The sequence below is a fragment of the Homarus americanus genome, unplaced genomic scaffold, assembly GCF_018991925.1.
Source record: "Homarus americanus isolate GMGI-L3 unplaced genomic scaffold, GMGI_Hamer_2.0 scaffold56009, whole genome shotgun sequence".
Taxonomy (NCBI): Eukaryota; Metazoa; Arthropoda; class Malacostraca; order Decapoda; family Nephropidae; genus Homarus; species Homarus americanus.
In genome coordinates, this window is record NW_024739542.1 from 7,140,474 (window position 1) to 7,167,590 (window position 27,117).

The 27,117-nt window shown below is 41.5% G+C and overlaps 1 protein-coding gene across 1 annotated transcript in view; it reads left to right on the forward strand.

Annotated features, from left to right (window-relative positions):
- LOC121874823 overlaps positions 1–27,117 on the forward strand; it is a 217,745-nt gene that overhangs the window by 11,564 nt on the left and 179,064 nt on the right. The window lies entirely within an intron of this gene.

Genomic DNA, 27,117 nt, shown 5'->3' on the forward strand with positions numbered 1-27,117 from the left:
TTTTTTTACGGTTAAGTGAGATTTATAGTGAGGGGCACGGAGGTCGAGGCTATAGTACACTGCCACACACACACAATCCATTTGCTTTCAGCTATCCGCAAAAGCCCGCCAGATCGGACGCTGTGTTTTTTACGGTGCACTTGAGTTCCCGGAAAAGTGCGGAGGGGATAGAAGGGCCTCCTCGTGTGGCGGTTTACCTCTCGAGCTAGAATATCTGTTTTGGTTTTATGTTCCCGCCAAAAAAACAAATGTGATGCTCCTTTTTCTACAGTAAATAAGGATTAAAGAAAACATAAAACAGATGCGGGAGTAGAACAGTCAGGATTGTATTTCGTGGACCGGAAAGTTTATTTTTTATTTTTTTTTAGTTTACCCTCAAGAAAATAAAAAATAAAATCCAAACCGATCGTTTTTTTGGTGTTGGAATGATTTGTTTTTTCCTTTAGTCCAGAGGTAAGTACGTGAGGTTAAGGCGCAGAGATCCAGTGTTTGATTGTACAGTTCGATATTACAGGAGGGGGGGGGGGGGATACAGAGCCAGCTGATTTTTTTATTATTCGTTGACATTTTTTTTGAAACTGTGATCCTCGACTTGAACATTACCCCCTTGAAAATGACGATTGGGACTTTGAGATTCATTCACTTTCGAGTCGTCGTCTTGAATCGGTGTTTACATCGAACTCGCGTGGAATTCGAAAGCATCGGAGTTGTGGGGCGAAACTGTGTCATTTCTCGCCAACGTCCAAGGAAAACGGCTTTATTCCTCGATATCTTGGCGGGTTATAGTTCCTACCAGTATATGATGGCCAACACCAAGGGCTATATTACCAGGATAAAATTTGTATTGATATTATATTACTAAAATGGAGAATATTTGTACGATAAAAAGTTAAATTAACCTAAAGTATTACACAAGTTAGCGAAGAGAAACATCAACGCTATTATAATTATTAGTGAAAGCTTCGATCAAAAACATTGTAGTTAAAGAACTCAACTTATCTGTTTCTATGTCAATATTAAATAGATCTTTATTTTAAGTCACCATTCAAACGTTGTTCTTTGGTGAAATATATTTTATTCATTCTTTACATTCACGATGTTCGAAATGTATTAATTGGCCTCATACAGTGACTTGACCATGACGTCATCAAAGAACACCCCCCCCCCCCCAACGCCTTGCTAGTGGTACCCGGACAACGGTGGTAATAATTGGGCACCAGGCAGCGGAACACGTTAGAGAATTTGGCGACATAAGGAAGTTGTTGACGATGGTTCACCATAACCCGGACGGCATGGTGACGTGGAGAAGTGTTTTAGTGTTATCTATAGGTTGCAGCTTTGTAGACGGTAAAGACTTCAAGAGGAATACAGTATTATCATTGTTTAATAAAAGACTCGAGAGAAGTATTATTGCAATGTTTAATAAAAGACAAGGAGGAGAATATTATCAGAGACTTTTAAACGCCAGCAGTAACCAGGAAGAAGGTGTTTGAAGAAGTGTGTGTGTCAGGTGATGCCTCTCGTAGCTTGTCATGGTGAGACAAGATTGCGTGGGAGAGAATGTGAAGAATGTAAGAGTGAGTTTTGGTCACTTTATCACATTTAAGTGTGTTAAGGAATTATGTATGTAAGTGTTAAGTGAGGATGGTTTGTTTATTTTTTGTCAAGATGAGGGACGCTTTCAAACCCTAAGTTGACCTCAGTGTTTTAATTTTCGACTTAACCTAACTCACTGTAACCTATCCAACAAAGCGTGACGTGGGTGATTTTATTTACGTAGTCACCCCGAAAAATATTATCTTCACCACACATGTAATATACGGTGCTTATAACATTACTAAATACTACAGTAAAATATCCTATTACGGAACCACAACACGTATCTGTAAATTACATAACAGTTTATGTATTATATAGAAAAAAATATTTTGACCAAAGCATAAATTTGTTTAGCTGTGTAATCAGTTTCATTCACTATCAAGGGTAAATAACCACTTTTAAATAGCACATTATCACCAATAACAGCTAAATCACCCACACTCCTACAATCACCAAACAATACTAACCAATAACTAACCAAAATAAGCATATATATATAGGTTATAACCCATCAGGGAACATAATATACAGAGGACTAATATATCCGTGTATGTTATATTACTCTGAACATGGCGGCGTTTACTGGTATAACGAGACTGATGTAATTGGATATTTACAGTGTGAATCTGTTTACAGCGACCTTGTGGAAATTACCGTTGTTAGCTATCCTTGGTCGGATTGCCTAACTGTTTATTATTGTTTGTATACCTGCACCGTCTAGGTACATTGTTTGTATACCTGTGCTGTCTAGGTACTGTATATGGTTTTGTATACCTGCAGTTTAGGTACACTGTACGAGTATACCTGCGCTGTCTAGGTACATTGTTTTATACCTACACTGTCTAGTGAAAAAAATAGAAAAGAGGAAAGAGAAGAAAAAAATTTAATCCACAAAATAAATTAAATCAGTGTCGCGTAATTGACTTGGTCCGTGTTGTGTACCGGCGAACAGAAAGTTAAGAAACACGTGAAAAATACAATTACCGAAGAAAAAAACAGTAAATAGTGTGATCACCTGAAGATTAAGCAACTTAGCTTAGTTTACCTGATTAACGATTTTTACGATAACCTAACCTAACCTAACCTGACTTAACCTAACCTGACCTAACCTAGCCCTCTCAGATATAGCATCAGGGAGTTTAATCATCAGGTGAAAAAGCTAGGGGGCCTAATCCTCAGGTGATCCAAAATATGTTGCTGCAATACCTGAAGTACTCATGAAGGTGTCGCGGCAGGTGTTAGGGGCTAATGAAATACCTGACGGAGGACTCGTACTAGTGAAGGTGGCGTGGCAGGTGTGTGTGTGTGTGTGTACATCCGTTTCCCAGAGTTCAAGTTGTTAATGATGAGAAGAAACTTTGGTTTATTCCCAACTCAGGTACTGGGAACGCTCAGATCGTGTCCGTTACTCCATCACAACAACAGGAGGAAGAGGAAAGAGAAGAAGAGGAGGGGGAGGAGGAGGAAGAGGGACAGTAGGAAGAAGAGGAAGAGAAGGATAGGGAGGAAGGGGAGGAGGAGTAGGAAGAGGGGCAGTAGCTACGAGGAAGAGGGAGAAGAGAGGGGAAGAAAAGGAGGAAGAGGACGAGGAAGTGGGGAAAAAAGAAGAGAAGGAGGAACAGTAGGAAGAGAGGGAGAAAGAGAACAGAAGGAAGAAAAGAAAAGATCATCACCACAAAAAAAAATGAAAATATGATCAAAGAAAACGCGGTGAAAATAATGTCAAAGAAAACGTGAATTCAAATTAAAAACAGACGAAGAACCGTAAGAAAATAAAAAATAAATATCGCAGTAATTAAAAGAAGATAGAATATTTATTAAACGGAAGAAGACACGTAATAATAATAAGAAGAAGAAGAAGAAGAAGGAGAAGAAGAGGTGGGTTCCGACATCACACGACTCCAAAGACAAATTAAAAGTTCACACTATCGTAACTTTTGACTCCTGTCGATCGTAAAATTTGGTGAGTGAAGAGTTATGAAATGACTTTTGTTTTGATCTCTCTCTCTCTCTCTCTCTCTCTCTCTCTCTCTCTCTCTCTCTCTCTCTCTCTCTCTCGTCTTGTAACAGGAGAAGAAAGTTAGAGAACAGGGTAGAACAAGAGAACAAAAATTGAGAACGAAAAAAAATTAGACAACAGGGTAGAACAGGAGAACAAAGATTGGAAAACAGATAGAAAAAAGCTTTTAGGACATAACTGTAGTTAAGCAGAAGAGAAGTACCTTACTTCTCTCTCTCTCTCTTCTCTCTCTCTCTCTCTCTCTCTCTCTCTCTCTCTCTCTTACTTCATCACCATCATCTTATTCCCTCTATTTCTCCTTTACCCTCACTACGTAAATCGGTCAGAGAGAGAGAGAGAGAGAGAGAGAGAGTCTAATGGCAGGAGAAAAGAAGAAAGTGAAGAGAAATGAGAATTGGAATGGAGAAGAGGAAAGAAAGTGACGAGAGACAAGAGAAAGGGTGTGAAAGGGAAGAGATGGGATAAACTGAGCGGAAAGGAAACAAGGTCAATAGATGGAATGGAAATAAAGAGGAACGTTGAGAAGAAAGGAGAAGGAAGGAAAGGAAGGAGGGAGGGAAGGAGATTGACAAGGGATGGGAGTGTTACATACATGGAGTGCCACAGAGGGAGGGAGTGCCACAGAGGGAGAGAGTGCCACAGAGGAGGGAGTGCCACAGAGGAGGGAGTGCCACAGAGGGAGGAGTGCCAGAGGGAGGGAGTGCCACAGAGGGAGAGAGTGCCACAGAGGAGGGGAGTCCACAGAGGTAGGAGTGCCACAGAGGGAGGGAGTGCCACGAGGTAGGGAGGCCACAGGAGGGAGGGAGTGCCACAGAGGTAGGGAGTGCCACAGAGGAGAGAGGCCACAGAGGGAGGGAGGCCACAGAGGAGGGAGTGCCACAGAGGGAGAGAGCCAGGAGAGAGTGCCAGGAGAGGAGAGAGTGCCACAGAGGGAGAGAGTGCCACAGAGGAGAGAGTGCCACAGAGGGAGGGAGGCCAGAGAGGGAGGGAGTGCCAGAGGAGAGAGTGCCACAGAGGGAGAGCAGAGTGCAGGAGGGAGCAACTAAGCCAATAATGGTACCTGCATTATTTATATGAGCGGCCGACCCTTTATGACGACCCTATGTTGATGTTACCTGGCACCCCACCTCCACCCCACCCTGGCACTCCTCCTCCCCACCCCACCCGGCACTGCACCCCACCTCCACCCACCCTGGCACTCCTCCCCACCCCACCCGGCACTGCACCCCACCTCCACCCCACCCTGGCACTCCTCCCCCCACCCGCACCTGCACCCCATCCCACCTGGCGCTGCACCCCACCCCACCCGGCACTGCACCCCACCTCCACCCCACCTGGAACTGCACCCACCCCACCTGGCACTCCACCCCACCTCACCTGGCACCTCACCCCACCCCACCTGGCACTCACCCCACCCCACCTGGCCTGCACCTCACCTGGCACTGCACCCCACCTCCACCCCACCTGGCACTGCACCACCCCACCTGCGCACCTCACCTGGCACTCACCCACCTCCACCCCACCTGGCACTGCACCCCACCCCACCTGGCACTGCACCCCACCTGGCACTGCACCCCACCCCACCCGCACCTCACCCCCACACCCGGCACCCCACCTCACCCCGGAACTTCACGCCTCATCCCCTCTTCTCATTCCTCTGAAAAATACTCGTAACACTTTACTATAATATAAGACTGGGTATGACTCTATAGCTGTTGTATGAATGTATGTATATCATTGTTTATGTATGAATGTTTATACAGGTATGTGTAGTGTTATGTGTAGATAGACGTAACTCTCTTGATTGTGGGGTCAGTTTCTCTCTCTCTCTCTCTCTCTCTCTCTCTCTCTCTCTCCTCTCTCTCTCTCTCTCTCTCTCTCTCTCTCTCTCTCTCTCTCTCACCCACCCTTCACATTTCCCTATCTCCTTCCTCCTCTCCTTCCTTCATCATCTCTTTACCCTCACCATCACCCCCATCCCTCCCTCCCTCCCTCTCCAACACACACACACACACACACACACACACACAAACACACACACACATCTCTTCAGGAGCTGTCTGGGTGGATGGCTTCACTATTCTCGTCCCCGTCAGGAGGTTGTTTACTCCCCCAGCAGGAATATTGAGGACACATACTCCATTTTACCTCCTGGCCAGTGAGGGTTGTCGAGGCTCCAGTGAAGAGAGAGTTAGAGAGAGAGATGAAGTGAGAGAGAGAATTTGAGAGATATGACGTGAGTTAGGGAAAGATGAAGTGAGTTAGGGAGAGATGAAGTGAGTTAGAGAGAGATAAAGAGAGTTAGAACGAAATAAAGTGAGAGAGAGACCTTGGGAGAGAGTTAGAGATGGAGAGAGAGAGAGGGGGAGAGAGGGAGAGAGGAGGAGGTCTTCATTGAACGTCACAAAAGAGAGACACTGTTTACACATCTCAACAATGGATCACGATTATTAGATTCGGTGGAGTTTATCTTTTTCTTCATTCATCTATCTATCTATCTATCTATCTATCTATCTATCTATCTATCTATCTATCTAATCTCCCTCTCCCATCATCTTCCTACATCTTGAAGTTCTCTCTCTCTCTCTCTCTCTCTCTCTCTCTCTCTCTCTCTCTCTCTCTCTCTCTCTCTCTCTCTCTCTCTCTCACGTACCCGTCACGTTCACTGTGTCTTGAGGGCAAAGAGACTACTGGTATACAAAAGTCTTAGTATATTGCATGCGACTCTCTCTCTCTCTCTCTCTCTCTTTCTTTCACACTCGTTTTCTGTGTGTTTGCTTGGAGGGTCTGTCTTCAGGTTGGCACAGGACTTAATTACTGAACTGAATTGTCTGTGCTTGCCTGTGTGTTTTCCATCTCTCTCTCTCTCTCTCTCTCTCTCTCTCTCTCTCTCTCTCTCTCTCTCTCTCTCTCCCCCCCCCCCCCCCCTCTTCTAATTTTCTTATGTGATAAATTATCTCTCAATCTCAGCTTTTACTTGCAATAACATTCTTGGACTAATATTTATACAACATAGCATTCTAGGACTTTCATACAACATAACATTCTAAGACTCACACTCATACAACATAACATTCTAGTCTTCACACTCATACAACATAACATTCTAGTACTCACACCCATACAACATAACATTCTAGTACTCACACTCAAACAACATAACATTCAAGTCCTCACACTCATACAACATAACATTCTAGTCCTAACACTCATACAACATAACATTCTAGTCCCTAACACTCATACAACATAACATTCTAGTACTCACCTCAAACAACATAACATTCAATCCTAACACTCACAAACATAACATTCTAGTACTCCACACTCATACAACATAACATTCTAGTCCTCACACTCATACAACATAACATTCTAGTCCTACACACTCATACAACATAACATTCTAGTACTCACACTCATACAACATAACATTCTAGTACTCACACTCATACAACATAACATTCTAGTACTCACCTCATACAACACTTCTAGGACTCACACTCATACAACATAACATTCAAGTCCTAACACTCATACAACATAACTTCTAGTACTCACCTCATACAACATAACATTCTAGTCCCTAACACTCATACAACATAACATTCTAGTACTCACACTCATACAACATAACATTCTAGTACCCACTTACACATTTAGTACTCACACTCATACAACATAACATTCTAGTCCTAACACTCATACAACATAACATTCTAGTACTCACACTCATACAACATAACATTCAGTACTCACACTCCTTACAACATAACATTCTAGTACTCACACTCATACAACATAACATTCTAGTCCTAACACTCATACAACATAACATTCTAGTACTCACACTCATACAACTATAACATTCTAGTACTCACACTCATACAACACATAACATTCTAGTACTCACACTCATACAACATAACATTCTAGTACTCACACTCAAACAACATTAAGTCCAACACTACAACATAACATTCTAGTACTCCACACTCATACAACATAACATTCTAGTACTCACACTCATACAACATAACATTCTAGTACTCACACTCCAAACAACATAACATTCAAGTCCTAACACTCATACAACATAACATTCTAGTCTCAACCTCATACAACATAACATTCTAGTCCTCACACTCATACAACATAACATTCTAGTCCTCACTCCATACAACATAACATTCTAGTACTCACACTCATACAACATAACATTCTAGTACTCACACTCATACAACATAACATTCATGTCCTAACACTCATACAACATAACATTCTAGTACTCACACTCATACAACATAACATTCTAGTCCTAACACTCATACAACATAACATTCTAGTCCTCACACTCATACAACATAACATTCTAGTACTCACACTCATACAACATAACATTCTAGTCCTAACACTCATACAACATAACATTCTAGTCCTAACACTCATACAACATAACATTCTAGTCCTACACTCATACAACATAACATTCTAGTACTCACACTCATACAACATAACATTCTAGGACTCACACTCATACAACATAACATTCTAGTACTCACACTCATACAACACATTCTAGTACTCACACTCATACAACATAACATTCTAGTCCTAACACTCATACAACATAACATTCTAATTACTCACTCTACAACATAACATTCTAGTACTACACACTCATACAACATAACATTCTAGTACTCACACTCATACAACATAACATTCTAGTCCTAACACTCATACAACACTCTAGTCCTCACACTCATACAACATAACATTCTAGTACTAACACTCATACAACATAACATTCTAGTCCTCACACTCATACAACATAACATTCTACTCCTAACACTCCATACAACATAACATTCTAGTACTCACACTCATACAACATAACATTCTAGTCCTAACACTCCTTTCAACATAACATTCTAGTCCTCACACTCATACAACACATAACATTCTAGTCCTAACATCATCCATAACATTCTAGACTACACTGTCCTAACACTCATACAACATAACATTCCTAGTCCTAACACATGTTAAATATAAATATCCCAGTCCTAACACCAACATAATTATCTCCTAGGCCCCAACACACACAATATAACATTCAAGTCTCTAACACTTCATAAGCAAATATAACATTCAGTCTCAACACACACTACAATATAAATATCCCTAGTCTCAATACTCACACAGCAACATACAGTCTCATTTCCAAGTCTCTAACATCATATACAAATATGCAAATATCTTCCTAGTCTCCAACACTCATACAAATATGCAATATTCCTAGTTCCTAACACTATACAATAAATATAAATATTTCTAGTATTTACACTATACAAATATAACATTTAGTATTTCATACTTCATACAATATGTAAATATTCTCAAGTCTTAAATAATTTCCTTATATTTATAAATATTTCAGTCTTCTAACAATCATACAAATATAAATATTTCCTAATGTCCTAACACTTCATATAACATAACATTCCCAGTATTTCATACTCATACAACATAACATTCTGTTTTAGTCCCAACACACACTACAATATAACATTCTGTGTCCTAACATCATACAACATGCAAATATCCCTAAAGAATTTCACACTCATGTCAACATAACATTCTAGTACTCACACCATGTCAAATCACAAATATTCTAGTCCTAACACTCATACAACCGACCAACATTCTAGTCCCCAACACCCCATACAACATATAACATCTTGTGAAACCACTTCACCACTCATACAACATGGTAACATCCCTAGTCCTAACACTCACAACATAAATATCTCTAGTACTCACACTCATACAAATCATAACATTCAAGTCTCTAACACTATTCCTAGTCTCACACTTCATACATCATAACATTTCCTAGTACTACACTCATACAAATATATAATATCTAAGTCTCAACACACATACAAATATAATATTCTTCCTAGTCCCAACACCTCATGTCAAATATAACATTCTAGCACTCACACCTCATACAACATAACATTCAAGTCCCAACACTCATACAACATAAATATCTCTAGTCCTAACACTCATAGCTACAACATACAACATCTCTAGTCCCAACACCACACAACATAACATCCCAGTCCTAACACACATACAACATACAACATTCCTAGTCCCAACACTCATACAACACAACATTCTAGTCCTAACACTCATACAAATACAACATCTCCCAGTCCCAACACACATACAACATAACATTCTCCTAGTCCCAACACTCACAACATAACATTCCCAGTCCTCTCAACACTCTGTATACAAATATAACATTTCAGTCCCAACACACATACAACATAACACTTAGTCCTAATATCACATAGTAAATATCCAAAATATTCAAGTCTCTAACACTTCATGGGTCCAATATGTAACATCTAGTCCTAACACTCATACAATATAAACATTCTTGGTGGGTCCCAATACCATACAATATGGGTCCATTCTAGTCCTACCACTACATACAACATAACATTCCCTAGTGGGGTCCCAACACTCATACAACATAACATTCTAGTCCTAACACTCATACAATACCATAAAAACACCACACACACACTTAACACCAAAACACTCTAAGGCACTGCACCACATTCGACCACACAGCAGCAGCACCGCCACATACTGTAGTGTTTTGCTGCTGTTCCTCCTCTCACACTTTACTGCCCTTTGTTCTCTCCTTACTCTTCCTCGAGCCTTCAACGGCACACACCACACACACACACACACACACACACACACACACACACACACACACACACACACACACACACACACACACACACACACACACACACACACACACACACACACACACACACACACATATCCTTTGGGGTGGTTTTACCCCACTACGTTTTCTTGATAACTAAACGCTAAGGAAGTGGAGAGAGAGAGAGAGAGAGAGAGAGAGAGAGAGAGAGAGAGAGAGAGAGAGTATTGTATGTATAAACAGTGAGTGAGTGAGACATACGATGATGAATAAGAGTGAGGGGGAAGAAGAAGAAGTAGTAGTAGTAGTAGTAGTAGAAGTAGGAGGAAGGGAAACACCTGAATAAACTTCACTCAAAGATTTATGGTGTATTGACTGATGGTGATGGATGGATGGAATAGATGGAAGGGTCATGGGAGCAGTAGTTGGTGATGGAAGGGGAAAAAGTGGAAGGGGTAGTAGATTAGTATAGCTTGTTGAGAATGATTGAACATGGAGGAAGAATGTGTATCAATATGTATGGATGTGTATTTTTTTTTTTAGAAAGCTTTGATAGAACATGTAATTGGGTTGAAAAATGAAAGGGGTGTATGGTATTGTATTTGTGAAAGGTAGACAGGGGAGAAGGTTAGAATGAGAGGTATTGGATCACATGAACATCAGGCCTCCATAAATTGTCTCATTTCACCTGATGATTAAATACCTTAATGCTATACCTGAAAGGAAAGGTTAGGTTAGGTTAGGTTAGGTTAGGTTAGGTTAGGTTTAGATTCTAGGTTACGTTACGTTAACACACACACACACACACACAAAAGTTTTCTAACAGACAGATATATAAAAAAAACTTTCTTCTATAGTTGACTGATAACCAAAAACAGATTAGAGGATAAATTTGGACAATAAAAGTCACATAACCTGAACTGTATATGTGTGTGAAATAGCGATGCTGAAATGCGTGAAAAAAGACAAAATATGTGTTGTGATATTTACACTTTTCAGCAATATGTAAATAGGATGTGTGTGTGTGTGTGTGTGTGTGTGTGTAAATGATATGTACGCGTTATGAAAAATACTACACGGTTATTATTCAATGTTGGGTATGATTTATTAGTCACCTCATTTAAAACATCAACAACAGGATTGTCTAATAATGCCTCGATCAGTGTATGGACTATTAAGCCAATTTACGGTTATATTTACATCATTTATTTACAATTCATCTCTATAATAGGGTATTTAATCATCTTTTAAAATAAGCTTATGTGGTGGGGTGGAGTTAATTTTCAGGTGATATAAATTTTCTATAAATATGAAGAAAAAATTATATAAAAAAATCGTGTTAATAATTTTTTTTTTTTTAGCACTGATTTTCACATATTTTCCAAACTCTCTCGAAATCTTACAACTTTTCTGGAGAAACGTTTTTTTCTTTTTCTCTCCCGTAAAAACAATCAGTTGTTATAGCGTGGGCAGATGGTGTACCTACGGGCAGGCTGAGACCCGTAAATGATTGTTGAGGCTCTTTGTGTCACGGCCAGTTATGAAGAGAGGGGGAAGAAGAAGGGGGAAGGAGGAAGGAAGAGGAGATAAATGGGGGTGGGGGAAAGGGGGGAGGCAGGGTCGAAGGATAGAAGAAAGGAGAGAATGGATTAATGGAAGGGAGAGGGAGGTAGGGAGGGTGGGTTGAAGGAAAGAAGGAAGGAAGGAAGGAAGAAAGACAGGAAGGAAGGATAAAACAGAGGGAGAAAGGGATGAGTTGATGGAAGGAAGGATAAAGGAAAGGGAGAGAGAGAGAGGATGAGTTTAAGGATAGAAGAGATGAGGAAGGACGGAAGATAAAAAAGTGGAAAGAAAGAAAATAAATGGGGTGGATAGGAGAGAGAAGAGGATAGGGGGAGGAGGGGTTAAGGCGTGATAACAAAAGATTTATGGGAAATATGACAAAAAATATATACCTGATTTTTCTGGGTATTGGTGACGTCATTTGCAATAAAAATATCGGACTAAAATTTGATGTTATGTTTCGTTGTGTGTGTGTGTGTGTGTATGTGTGTGTGTATGTGTGTGTGTGTGTGTGTGTGTGTGTGTGTGTGTGTGTGTGTGTGTGTGTGTGTGTGTGTGTGTGTGTGTGTGTGTGTGTGTGTGTGTGTGTGTGTGTGTGTGTGTGTGTGTGTGTGTGTGTATGTGTGTGTGTGTGTGTGTGTGTGTGTGTGTGTGTGTGTATGTGTGTGTGTATGTGTGTGTGTGTGTGTGTGTGTGTGTGTATGTGTGTGTGTGTGTGTATGTGTGTGTGTGTGTGTGTGTGTGTGTGTGTGTGTGTGTGTGTGTATGTGTGTGTGTGTGTGTGTGTGTGTGTGTGTATGTATGTGTGTATGTGTGTGTGTGTGTATGTATGTGTGTGTGTGTATGTGTATGTGTGTGTGTGTGTATGTGTATGTGTGTGTATGTGTGTGTGTGTGTGTGGTAATTTTATTTAGGATTATTTTGACCACATCTGTTTTTCACGCTACATTAAGTTATACATAATAATCTGTTTGTTTATGTTCCCGGCAGCTTATTACGAGGTTACGATAAAAAAAATGAGGAGTACCTGAAGATTAGACACCCTAGCTCATTTCACCTTATTAGACACCCCAACTTATTTCACCTTATTAGACACCCCAACTTATTTCACCTATAACACCCTACCTACCTCACGCTACTCTTAAGGCAAAACCAAAACTCGTCAGATAAAGTTGACATAGTGTGAAATATCTTAAGAGGGGAACTAGCAACCAAGAACACAATTTATGAGGTGTTTGAAGACGATTATGACGCAAATATTCCCCCTGCCAGGAAATTTTGTGTGGGGAGGCCAAAGGTAGGAGCCAATAGAGGGAGATGCGGAGGAAGATTTGAAGCGTAGGAGATGATGATGATGGTGATGAAGAAAACGAGGAAGATAAGTAGGAGAGAGAGAGAGAGGGGGGAGAGGGGGAGGGAGGTTGATGAAAATATATGACAATGAGAAGATGGGAAAAAGGAGGAGGAGGAGGAGGTAAGAGGTAAGGTGAAAGATAAGAAGATGCTACAGAAGGGAACGAGGAAGAGAGAGAGAGAGAGAGAGAGAGATGTTGATGAAAATATTTGACAGTGATGAGGAGAAGGTAAGAGGTAGGAGAAAGATGCGAAGATAATGCTGAAAGTGGTGATGATAATGATGATAGAAGGAAGAGGAGGAAGACGGGGAAGAGGAAGACGGGGAAGAGGAAGACGGGGAAGAGGAAAATACATGGTAGAGATAAAACTGATGATGTTATTTAAAGATACAAGAGAAAGATGAAAAAGACAAAGGAAGGGAGATAAAAATACAAACATGTGAATAAAAAAAATATAAAGATGAGAATAAACAGAGTAACCCAATAATATATATTACAAAGAGCAATAATAAAAAAAGGAAGAATAAAAGATGGAAGCAGAGAAACACACCAATAAAACGAATGACAAAGACAGGATACAAGGAGAGGAGAAGAAGAATTGGTGTTACTTCTGTGTGTCCCATCAGTCGAGATAATATTTTGGGAAGACAAGACTCTCTCTCTCTCTCTCTCTCTCTCTCTCTCAAAAGAGTCACTCTACCTCATTCTCTTCCTCGCATAGATCTCCCTTCCCATTCATTCTAGCCCTCCCCCCACCCTCTCACTCTAAACCTTTTCTGCATCTTCCTCTCATCTCCCTTTCTTTCCCTTCTACCTCTTCTTCTCTACCCTCTCTACCTCTCCCTATCACTCTACTTCACCCTCTTCCACTTATCTCCCTTCGCTATCCACTCTTTCTTCATCTCCCCCTCCACTCATTCTACCCTCCCCCTCCCTCCCTCCCTCTCAAAGATTTACCCCATTACTGATTTATCCGGGGATGAGAAGTGTATACATCAACGTCATCCACTTACGGAAGAGAGAGAGAGAGAGAGAGAGAGAGAGACGGGTTATAAAAATCGTCGACCTTTCCGGGAATGTTTCATATTTTAAATTACTCTTACTCAAAAAATTTTACGTTTAATTTTCTTAAGTCAACAAAAGTTTTCCCTGAATTTCTCCCTCGGTTAAAGAAAACGGGGGTAAAATATTTCAGTGTTTATGCATCGCAGTCATGAAGAACGGTGATGGACGCCTTTAGGTCAGAAACCCTCTAACTATTTTGTTTGATCAGATAAAATTAACACGGTAATGAAAATGGCATCTCTGTTATTATTATTATTATTATTATTACAGAAAATCTTACATTCAGATATATATATATATAAAGACGGGATAATCACCTGAAGATTAGTCACCCCAGCTTATTTCATCTAATTTAATCTAATCTTCCTTAATCTAGTTTAGCTTAACCTAACCCTCTCAAGGTAGCAATTAGCTGAAATAAACTTTGGAGAGCTAATTTTCAGGTGATCCAAACTATGTATACAGCACTACAGCTTTACGTACATGTGTGTGTGTTTGTGGTGTGTCTGTTTTTTGTCTGAAGGTAATGTGCGTCTTAATTTTATTTTTGGTATTTTGTGAGTGAAAGATTTGAGAGGGGAGGGGGGAGGGGGGGGGGGCAGGCATCACAATACACTGGAGTAGATGTTGAGAGAGATTAAGTTTACACACATCATAAAAAAAAATACGAAGTAACCCTGAAGACTCGAAAACTTTTCCAGACATTTAATTTGAGTAAAGAAAACAATACTTTCCAAGAAGTCTTTTTAGTAAACAGAATTTTGGATTTTATATATAACATAACATCCCAAATCATAGCAACAGTTTCTAGATAATATACTAAAGAAATTTACATAATTTGTATTTGTTTCCCCCTACGCAATGAAAGAAAACGACGCGTCTCAGGATATAGAGGGTAAACTATTATATATTTTTGATTGGTAGATTTCAATCGGTATATCCAGAATTTTTGTGTTTATCTAATGCTATTTGGTATAAAGTGTATCTGATAATGGTTTTACAGCTTATATTATGATTGTTTGATCTGCCTAGTGTTTGTGTTAAGGATTTACAGTATATATGTTAGATTAGATTAGATTATGTTAAGATTGGTTAAGGTTAGTCTAGGTTAAGTTAGACTATATTAAGTTAGGTTAGGGTATCTTAGGTTAGGTTAATCCTGAAGTGAAATAAGCTTGATATAGAAAGCAAAACCTGAACGTAATCTAACATACCTTAAGTATTGAGTAAATAACCCCTATAAATATTTAAATAAGAAGCGAGAGAATCTAGAAAAATTATAGCATTACATTCAGATTCTCTCTCACTCGTTCGCGGAAGACTTGAGGAAGGACTCTTGTAAGATAAACCTCCTATATTTTTTTGCATCACGGCAGAAACACATTATTTTAATTGCAGTATTTCTTGCGTCTACCATCCGACTCTCTCGTAGTATTTCCCTAAGGTAACTGTAACTTTTTTTTTTTTAATCTTTTTTTTTAGTCGTATGTATTTTGAAGTTAGGTTAGGATAGATTAGGGTGTTTAATCTTCAAATCCGATTTTGTTGTAAAGGGTTCTGCTATGTTAATATTAAAAGCAACAATATTTATGTAAGGGATTTTTTACTCACTCACACACACACACACACACACACAGAGACAGACAGACACACACACACACACACACACACACACCACACACACACACACACACACACACTGAGAGAAAGAAAGAGAGAGAGATAAAGACGTAAAATATCTCATGTTTCCTTTCAAAACATTTATATACAACAATCATCCGCCTTTTTTCTGAACACTTTCCCTCTTATTTTTCCATACTCTCTTGCACATCTTCTTCCAACTATTTTTTCTTCTCCTCTCCCTCTCTCTCTACATTTATCCCTCCTATTTCTTCTTCTTCTTCTCATCCACGTTTCCTCCACTCCTTCTCCTCCTCCTCACTTCCTCCTTCCTTCTCATCTACTTTTCTTCCACACATCCTCCTTCTCCTCTCCCTCTCTTCCACATTTCCTCTTCTTCTCCCTCTTCCACACCTCCTCCTCCTCCTCTTCTACATCTCTTCTACACTTCCTTCTCCTCTCCTCCTCTTCCACACTCCTCCGTCTCTCCCTCTATTCCACACATCCTTCTCCTCTCCCTCTCTTCCAAACTTCCTCCTTCTTCTCTCTCTCTCTCTTTCACATTTCTTCCTTCTTCTCTTCCTCCTCCTCTCACCCCCTTCTACCCTTCCTCCTCCTCTTTCACACTTCCTTCTTCCTCCCTCCTCTCTCTCTCTCTCTCTTCCACACCACTTTCTTCTCCTCTCCTCCTCCTCCTCCACACATCTCCTTCTCCTCCGTTCTCCCACCAATATCTCCCACCACCGTCTCTTGGTTCATGAGAAATATGAATGTAATGAAAGCGCTTTCAGAAGGCAGTGGCGACTATAATTCCATTTTCTTTTTTCAGGCGAGGGGGGGACTAGGGAATTTATGTATAGCAAGAGTGCGCTGGTGGTGCTGGTGGTGTGAGTGGTGGTGGTGGTGTTGTGGTGGTGGTGGTGGTGGTGGTATGAGTGGTGGTGGTGGTGAGGTGGTGGTGGTATGAGTGGTGGTGGTGGTAGTGTCAGGGGTGAGTAGTGGTGCTGTGGTGGTGGTGGTGGTGGTGGTGGTGGTATGGTGGTGGTGGTGGTGCTGTGGTGGTGGTGGTGGTGGTGTGAGGGGTGGTGAGTGGTGCTGTGGTGGTGGTGGTGGTGGTGGTGGTATGGTGGTGGTGGTGGTGCTGTGGTGGTGGTGGTGGTGGTATGGTGGTGGTGGTGGTGCTGTGGTGGTGGTGGTGGTGTGAGGGGGTGGTGGTGGTGGTGGTGGTGGTGCTGTGGTGGTGGGGGTGGTGTGGGGTGGTGGTGGTGCTGTGGTGGTGGTGGTGGTGGTGGTGGTGGTGTGGTGGTGGGGTGGTGGTGGTGGTGGTGGTGGTGGTGGTGTGGTGGTGCTGTGGTGGTGGTATGGTGGTGGTGGTGGTGCTGTGGTGGTGGTGGTGGTGGTGTGAGGGGTGGTGGTGGGCTGTGGTGGTGGTGGTGGTGGTGGTATGGTGGTGTGGTGGTGCTGTGGTGGTGGTGGTGGTGTGGTGGTGTGGTGAGGTGGTGCTGTGGTGGTGGTGGTGGTGGTGTGGTGGTGGTGGTGGTAACATGGGGTGGTGGTGGTGGTGTGGTGGTGGTGGTGGTGGTGGTGGTGGTGGTGTGGTGGTGGTGGTGTGGTGGTTGTGGTGGTGGTGGTGTGGTGTGGGGGTGGTGTGAGGGGTGGTGGTGGTGGTGTGGGTGGTGGTGGTGTGGTGCTGTGGTGGTGGTGGTGCTGTGGTGGTGGTGGTGGTGTGTGGTGGTGGTGTGGTGGTGGTGGTGGTGCTGTGAGGGTGGTGGTGGTGGTGGTGTGGTGGTGGAGTGGTGGTGGTGGTGCTGTGGTGGTGGTGTGAGGAGTGGTAATGGTGGTGTTGCTGGTGGTAGTGGTGGTGTTAGGTGGTGGTGCTGGTAGTGTGAGTGGTGCAACAGGAAGGTGGTCGTCTGGGAGAGTAACAGCGGACCTCACAGCTAAATAAAGTGACACATTTAATGAGGCGTGTAACTGATTAACGTAATTTTGACACGGAGATAACACGGGTGTTATTGTCCCAGACGACCAGCTAATGTGACATCAAAGGGCTCGCCATCCATATTGCCTACGTCACTCAGAGGGTCATGTTGGTCATGTCATCAAGGGCTGGTCGCTAAAGGCTGGTCGCTAAGGGCTGGTTGCTAAGGGTTAATCATCAAGGTTGTGTCACCTCTTGAACTAATTTTCCTTGGCACATCACCCAGTGTGTCATATACTCGGCAACCATCTTACCAGGCCCTCACGAACCTAACCTAACCTATCACAGTAAGTTAACCTGCCACACACACACGCCTCAACTAACAGAGGACTACCATAAAGAGACCATCCCCTCCCCCCCCCCAACAGCTGTCTGAAGTGGTCGGTTGTGATGCGGTACAAACATCAAAGACAACGTTGAACCTTTGCTATACAGGCGGGCGGTCCGACCAACACACGGATTATTATTTCCCTTCTGGATGGGTTTCCCCCCTCCTCTCACGCCGCGGTTAAGTCACTAGTATTATCCCTCTGAGATTTGACTCCCTACCTACCTCTCCGTTGCCTCATATGTAACGTCACGGGGTCTTTGAATATAACTGTGTGTGTGTGTGTGTGTGTGTGTGTGTGTGTGTGTGATTGAAATATTTGCTTTAGGTTAGGTTAGGTAGCATTAGGGTGGTTAATCCAACTCTAAAATAAGCTGAGTGAAGGGTTAACTTGTTCTTAACCCGATACAAAAAGTAAATGTTTAAAAACGTTTGATTTATATGTTACTTGTTCAATCTCTCTCTCTCTCTCTCTCTCTCTCTCTCTCTCTCTCTCTCTCTCTCTCTCACACATCTAGGAGCGCACTATTGGCACAAAACAGAGCATCGTCAGTTCTATACGCAACGCTAATTAAAACACTCCTCCCATCGTTTTGTTGGCACGGTCCCCATTACAGAACTGTGGGGGCCGGTGGCGTCATATGCACATTATGGGTGTCTAGAGGTCGACTGCTAACGGTATCGAGTCTACTATATGTATCTCGACTCCTATAAATTCCCTTATATAGAGAATCGTAATCCCTTTTAAGAGCAGAGGTATTTAATCGTCTATAGGAAAGCGGGATGGTGGCGGCGGGGAGGTCGGTCACATGCTCGCTTTCCGATGCAAATTAAGGAGGTTTTATTGATATGCTTATGGGATCCAATTATCTCTGTCCGGCGGCTGATTGTCCGTTGTTTCCAGTGTTTTGTAAGGTAGATCAGCAGTGACTAAGATGATGATGATGGTGATATTGTTATTATTATTATTATTATTATTATTATTATTATTATTATTCCTCAGTTTATATCACCTGATTAGTTCTAAAATGAGTACAGACACCCCAACGTTAACTCGGCGGAGGAGGGGGGGGGTTCACTGCTGGGTGTCTAATCTTCAGGTGATCATTGGCTTTTTTTTTAATCGTGAATATTTATCGAAACGAAGCCTTATATATATGGCCTCCAAACCATTAGTGATTGAATCTGTTGGTATCGTTTTAGTGCGTTTTTTCTCAGCTGATAAAAGATGCCCCGTCCCCTCCTCAAGAGTTACAGCTGATTGGCTGTTGCAAATCTGTTGGATTTCGTCGTGAAGTAATGATGTATTTCTAAATGAGTTTATTCATAATGACCGTTTTTTACGAGAACGATATTTAGCTAAATTATATAAAGATACATACATTCATTATTTTAAACAGGTGCACGTAGGAAGTTTATCAGAAATCTTATACATGAATTAACTGTTAAACTCTGGTAACAAATTCACGCTTTCGGAGGACGCATTCAATATATATTTATTTTTTACCTATAATAAGGCATACTAAGACAAATTACATATCATCCTAACAATTATGAATGAACTCATTTAGAAATACATCATTACTTCAGGACGAAATCGGACAGATTTGAAACCGCCAATCAGCTGGTCTTGAGAAGGAGGCACTAGTAAAGACGACCTCTGAACACTGTTGGTATCCCTCAGTTCAGACCAAAACACAACAATAAACAATAACAATAGACTTACAGGTATAAATAATTACATTACAACTATGTGAACTTATCTAAGGTGTTATTGGCTATTACAAGGAGTTACTAGACGTTGGTGGGTTGTTTATTTATAGATAATACAGGTAATATTCTCGGCCCACACGCTGATAAAAAAAAAGTCTATTAACTCACCGGGGAATAAGTTGCCAAAGGACGCTTTAAACGCTGGGTGTTTCATATTTTATAAACCAGACCAAAATTATTCTTCCTCTTCTTATTGTCGTTTTTATTATTATTATTATTATTATTATTATTATTATTATTATTATTATTATTATTATTATTATTATTATTATCATTATTATTATTATTATTATTATTATTATTATCATTATTATCATTATTATTATTATTATTATTATTATTATTATTATTATTATTATTATGCTGTACTGAGAATTTCAAATCACCATACCCATTATCAGTCATCGTACCCAGAGGTCATCATCATCATCATCATCATCATCATCATCATCATCATTTATTCCTCCCGTTGGTCCTTTTTGGTCTGCCTCCCATGGGTCTCCTCCGCTCACAACCTCGCTAATCTTCTCACTTAATATGAGATAAGGAGTGTTGCAGTGAGGATGTATTGTCAAGGGTGGCTCTGAATACCCGGCAGATAAACCCAACTACTTTGTTAGAGAGAGAGAGAGAGAGAGATGGGGGAAGAGAAAGAGAGATAAAGCCACTGTGTCAAGCCAACGTGGATAATAATGTTGGTGGATCTGTTTAGCTGCTTAACGAAGTGGACTCAGCTGTATGTAGCTATCAGGCAGAGAGAGAGAGAGAGAGAGAGAGAGAGAGAGAGAGAGAGAGAGAGAGAGAGAGAGAGAGAGAGTGAGAGAGAGAGAGTATACGGTGTCTCATTGATCCTGAACTACTGTTCTGTGGGATGTGACCCAAGAGTCCCTGGGAATTTGTCAGGGACCATCACGAAGCATGATTCGAGAGTAGCTTGATCCATTTACCTGACATCTATGAGACCTCATCTAAATTTATATGGTACAGTGTATCGTTTGGTTCCCCTTTTTTTTCACTGCTTCAACCAGAGTGTTTCGAAGCATCTCATAGATTGACAACCTAACCTAACCTATCCGACCCTTTTCTAATCAGTTTGGGTCATTATCTCGAATGGTTTTATGCGTAACTCTATCTAGATTCTCTTAAAACATCACCCACCATCCTCAAACATCACCCACCGTCCTCAAACATCACTCACCGTCCTCAAACATCACCCACCGTCTCCAAACATCACCCACCGTCCTCAAACATCACCCACCGTCTGCAAACATCACCCACCGTCTCCAAACATCACCCACCATCCCCAAACATCACCCACCGTCCCAAACATCACCCACCATCCTCAAACATCACCCACCGTCCTCAAACATCACTCACCGTCCTCAAACATCACCCACCGTCTCCAAACATCACCCACCGTCCTCAAACATCACCCACCGTCTGCAAACATCACCCACCGTCTCCAAACATCACCCACCGTCCTCAAACATCACCCACCGTCCTCAAACATCACCCACCGTCTCCAAACATCACCCACCGTCTCCAAACATCACCCACCATCCTCAACATCACCCACCGTCTCCAAACATCACCCACCGTCTCCAAACATCACCCACCATCCTCAAACATCATCCACCGTCTCCAAACATCACCCACCGTCTCCAAACATCACCCACCATCTCCAAACATCACCCACCATCCTCAAACATCACCCACCGTCTCCAAACATCACCCACCGTCTTCAAACATCACCCACCATCTCCAAACATCACCCACAGTCCTCAAACATCACCCACCGTCTCCAAACATCACCCACCATCCTCAAACATCACCCACCGTCCTCAAACATCACCCACAGTCCTCAAACATCACCCACCGTCTCCAAACATCACCCACCGTCTCCAAACATCACCCACCGTCCTCAAACATCACCCAATCGTCCAAACATCACCCACCGTCCTCAAACATCACACACCGTCTCCAAACATCACCCACTGTCTCCAAACATCACCCACTGTCTCCAAACATCACCAACCGTCTCCAAACATCACCCACCGTCCTCAAACATCACCCACCGTCTCCAAACATCACCCACCATCCTCAAACATCACCCACAGTCCCTCAAACATCACCCACCGTCCTCAAACATCACCCACCGTCTCCAAACATCACCCACCATCCTCAAACATCACCCACCGTCTCCAACATCACCCACCATCCTCAAACATCTCACCGTCTCCAACATCACCCACAGATCTCAAACATCACCCACAGTCTCCAAACATCACCCACCATCCTCAAACATCACCCACCGTCTCCAAACATCACCCACCGTCTCAAACGTCACCCACCGTTTCCAAACATCACCCACAAATCTCCAAACATCACCCCATCCTCTAACATCACCCACCGTCTCCAAACATCACCCACCATCCTCAAACATCACCCACCATTCTCCAAACATCACCCACCGTCTCCAAACATAACCCACCATCTCAAACATCACCACAAATCCTCAAACATCACCCACCATCCTCAAACATCACCCACCAAATCTCCAAACATCACCCACCGTCTCCAAACATCACCCACCATCCTCAAACATCACCCAGATCCTCAAACATCACCCACCATTCTCAAACATCACCCACCGTCTCCAAACATCACCCACCATCCTCAAACATCACCCACCGTCCTCAAACATCACCCACCATCCTCAAACATCACCCACAGGTCTGCAAACATCACCACCACCGTCTGCAAACATCACCCACATGCTGAAACATCACCCACCATCCTCAAACATCACACACGATCTCAAACATCACCCACCATTCTCAAACATCACCCACCGTCCTCAAACATCACCACCATCCTCTAACATCACCACCGTCTCCAAACATCACCCACCACCTCAAACATCACCCACCATTCTCAAACATCCCACCATTCTCAAACATCACCCAGTCCTCAAACATCACCCACCATCCTCAAACACCCACAATCTCCAAACATCACCCACCATCCTCAAACATCACCCACCGTCTCCAAACATCACCCACCATCCTCAAACATCACCACCGTCTCCAAACATCACCCACCGTCTCCAAACATCACTCCCTAGTATTATTACCAAATCTTCGAAACTGTACCGATAAAAACTCAGCTTCACGAGACACGAACCCCCCGGATGTCTCAAGGCGACTGAGTAAACCTGGAAATATCTCACCTGAATCATGACCCGGAAGCCTTGAGATATGATCGAGGATTATCTCCCTCCCAGAAAACCATCTTCAGCTACCCAAGACTCTCAGATCCTGCCGCAGTATAACCCGAACTATACTAAAGCGACCACGCAATATTTTTCCCCGAGAATGTTGCCGTGAAGGAATTTACTGATTTTCAACTTGTTTCCTAAGTTGTGACATCATGGTGGGTGGGGGAGGGTTTATGAGCTACCAGTTACATATTTCTCGTCGCTTTAGTCTTAATCTTTTGAGTCCTGGAGAGTTAAATCATCATCATCATCATCAAAAGGTTTAAGCCATTGTCCAGAAATGGTTAAGTCATATTCATCAAATAGTTAAACCATTGTCCAGGAAGGTTAAACCATCGTCATCGAAGGTTTAAGAACTACCACACTCGGCCCCTCCCACCAATATGACGTGTGGTTTTGTGATTGGATAATGAATAGCAGTAACATCCGTAAAAGCAAATTTGATTCAACCTATTGTATTGTTATTATATTGTTGGTTTTCCAATTGGTCAGTCACAAGCCAAGGCAAGAGAAAGAGGGTTAGGTTAGGTTAAGTTATTTGACAGTTCCATAATGAGCAGACATTACTTTACTGAGATGCTAAGACGGATAGACTCTTCACCAAAGGATAAATATTGCTGTTCTCTCTCTCTCTCTCTCTCATGAACACGAAATGAACGTAATCCTGATACATAGATCTCACCTTCGTCAAACTCTTGTCAACGATAAATGTTGTATTTCTAAAGCGTAATCGTCTGCTAATTCCGGGGGGGGAGGGTGAGGTTAAATGAGAAGGGATTACCTGGAGATTAGACACCCCAGTTTATTTCACCTGATGATTATACCCGAACGCTTTACCTGGGGATTCAATTGGGTTAGATTAGGTTAAGTTAGGTTAGGTTTGAGGAGATTATGAGTAAGTTATTCTTGGTTAGGTTGGGAAAAATCGGGTTAAGTTAGGTTAGCGTTAGGGTGGTTAATTATCCTGTTGAATAAATTGAGGTGCCTAACCTTCAGATTAAACTGAGGTGTCTAATCATCAGGTGATATAAGCGGAGGTGTCTAATCGTCACGTAATTCAATTTATTCGCTTTTCCACCATCGTCTCGCTGTTGACCGTGGCCTACATTCTCAAAGATTCTGGCGTTAAAATATCCTCTTAATTGGAGACGTGAGAACGCATCTAAAAGCCTCACTTATAAAGGTTGATCAAAAAGTCCCTGTGCACCTGTAGTAATGAACAATGTAGTTAGTTCTAATTATACCTACATTGTTACATACATTATTTTAGTCACAATAAATAGAGGAAGTTGTATCCACTTCCAGCATTTATTCTGAACATTTCCAATATTTACTCAGAGTAGAATAAGATAACTAACAACGTAGATAAACAAGGAACAACTCTCTTCTTTATTTTGGCTAGTGCACAGGGACTTTTCGATCACCCTTTACCATAGCACACACATATATGTACTAATGTCGTTTCAAGATTCAACAAATACTGGTGTTGTTTTTTACCTTAGACGGAAATTAACTGGAAGATCTTGTTTATGTATGTGTGTGTATATGTATATTAATGTATGTATGTGTGTGTATATGTATGTATTCCTAAGTAACCATCCTATTCACGATTTATTCACTTACACTACGTCAAACATACATGCTTCTGACATCGTTACACTGATCATTAAAAACAGAAAATGACCAGAAAATCAAGAGACAAATCTCATATTTTTACGATTATTTTTACCCCTAGGATGACGCCATACCATCAACATTCTCAACACAGTTTTTCCATTAGGTGTATTTTTTTAAGCCGGATTTTTATTGTTTTTCCATTTAATATCACAAGGTTTTAGAGTAGTATTATCTGGGCGTGTGAAAGGGTTATACGTACTGGTGATATTAGTAATTACTTTTTTTTTTACCTGTTGTGGCTGTAATGTCACATTCTTTAGTTGTATAGTCACCCCACATTAAGTCCTGTCATCTCTATTGCTTTACGAACCCCGAGATTCAGTCAGATTCGTGAACCCGAAGCAGTAGACAGTGATGCATTGTTCTGTCCGTGAAGGCTTCGGATTCACGAGTCTGACTGAAATTCGCGGTTCGTGGCTCAGAAGGAGAGATGAAAGAACTTTTATAAATGACTGTATCTTTTGTGATCTTCTTATAATGTTTAGTTTTGTGAAATATTCTGAAACGTGAGGACCCGACCATCGACTAGTGCCTGCCTGCCTGCCTGCTGCTCGACCACTTACTCGATCTCTCAACTCGATGTTCCGGAACCTTGTGTCATGGATCGTGGACTTATTCTAGTTTGGACTCACGGTTATTATGTTCAGGAGTTCCGTATCAGTGTTGTTTATATCTCGAACGTATTTGTAATGAAAAACAGCACGTGAGGGTGGAGGATTCGAGGAGGAGGGCAGTGCATTCCTGGACGGCCGAGTGTGTGGACGCTGGTCAGTTGGTCTGTTGTGGTTGAAAGCTAATTGTGTTACTCTGCCTTAGTAATATAATACAAGTTTATACCATCTATTTACCTTTGTATGTTGTATGATTGTGGTGATTGTTAGTGTATAGTTTTCGAGACTAATGTTGTATTTGTGTTTCTTGTAACTCTATTCTACATAAAACATAGTCTTTAAATCCTCGTAAGGTAACATAGATATTTGAATAATAATGAACAAGATGGTAAACATGATAATGATTGTGAAGGTTTATGATGACTCTATAGCAAGATGTGTAACTTAGACACACAATTGAGTCTCTGGGGTCTGTTGCTGCGCTGTTATTGGTAAGGTGTTGAGCTCAGGAACAACAACTAACACAAAAATGACGACAAAAATGATTATTACAATGATAAATTTGAGTTGCGGTAATAATAATGATAATAATAATAATGAGGATGATGGATGTGGATACTAATGATGGTGGATGATAATGATAAGCACGTTACGTTATGTTATGTTGGGTTACGTTTGGTTTGGTTAGGTTAGGTTAGGTTAGGTTAGGTTTAACTGAGCGAGGTTAGGTTCGATCATGTTAGGTCAGGTCAGGTGAAATAAACTTGGGGTGTCCAAGCTTCAGGGGATTCGAACTTCTAATTTTAAATCCTCGCAACACAATTCAAGGTCACAGTGAGGTCAAATGTCATGCCATGTCGAGTGTGTTACCTGGCGATTCATTAGAGCTGTCTTGATGACGCCACCCGAGTGTGTCTCATGACTTACTAATGGTTACGACTATAAATACCAAAGGGTCAGGTCACAGCTGGAGGTCAAACGTCATAACATTCATCAGAACGTCACCTCTTTGTATATTTTGATTATTTTATCGTAAGATTAGCACCCTAACCTAACCTAACCTAACCATACAGGTGTGATAGATATATAGACGGTAACTACGAGACTACTTCAGGAACAGTGGTGGTTGATGAGTCTCGTCCAGGAGTGGCTGTCAAGATGTCCTCTGGTCGAGACAATAGACACGTTCCTTTTGGTATATTATTATTATTATTATTATTATTATTATTACTGTTATTATTGTTGTTATTGTTAATGTTGTTATAATTATCATTATTATTGTTGTTTTGTTTGTTTTATTATTATTATTATTATTATTATTATTATTATTATTATTATTATTATTATTATTATTATTATTATTATTATTATTATTATTATTATTATTACTCGCATTACAGTTACACAAGGGGTTAACCTAACCTAACATATATGAGAGAGAGAGAGAGACTCTGGGTGTGTGGTGTACGTGCCGGGTTGAAACTTCAG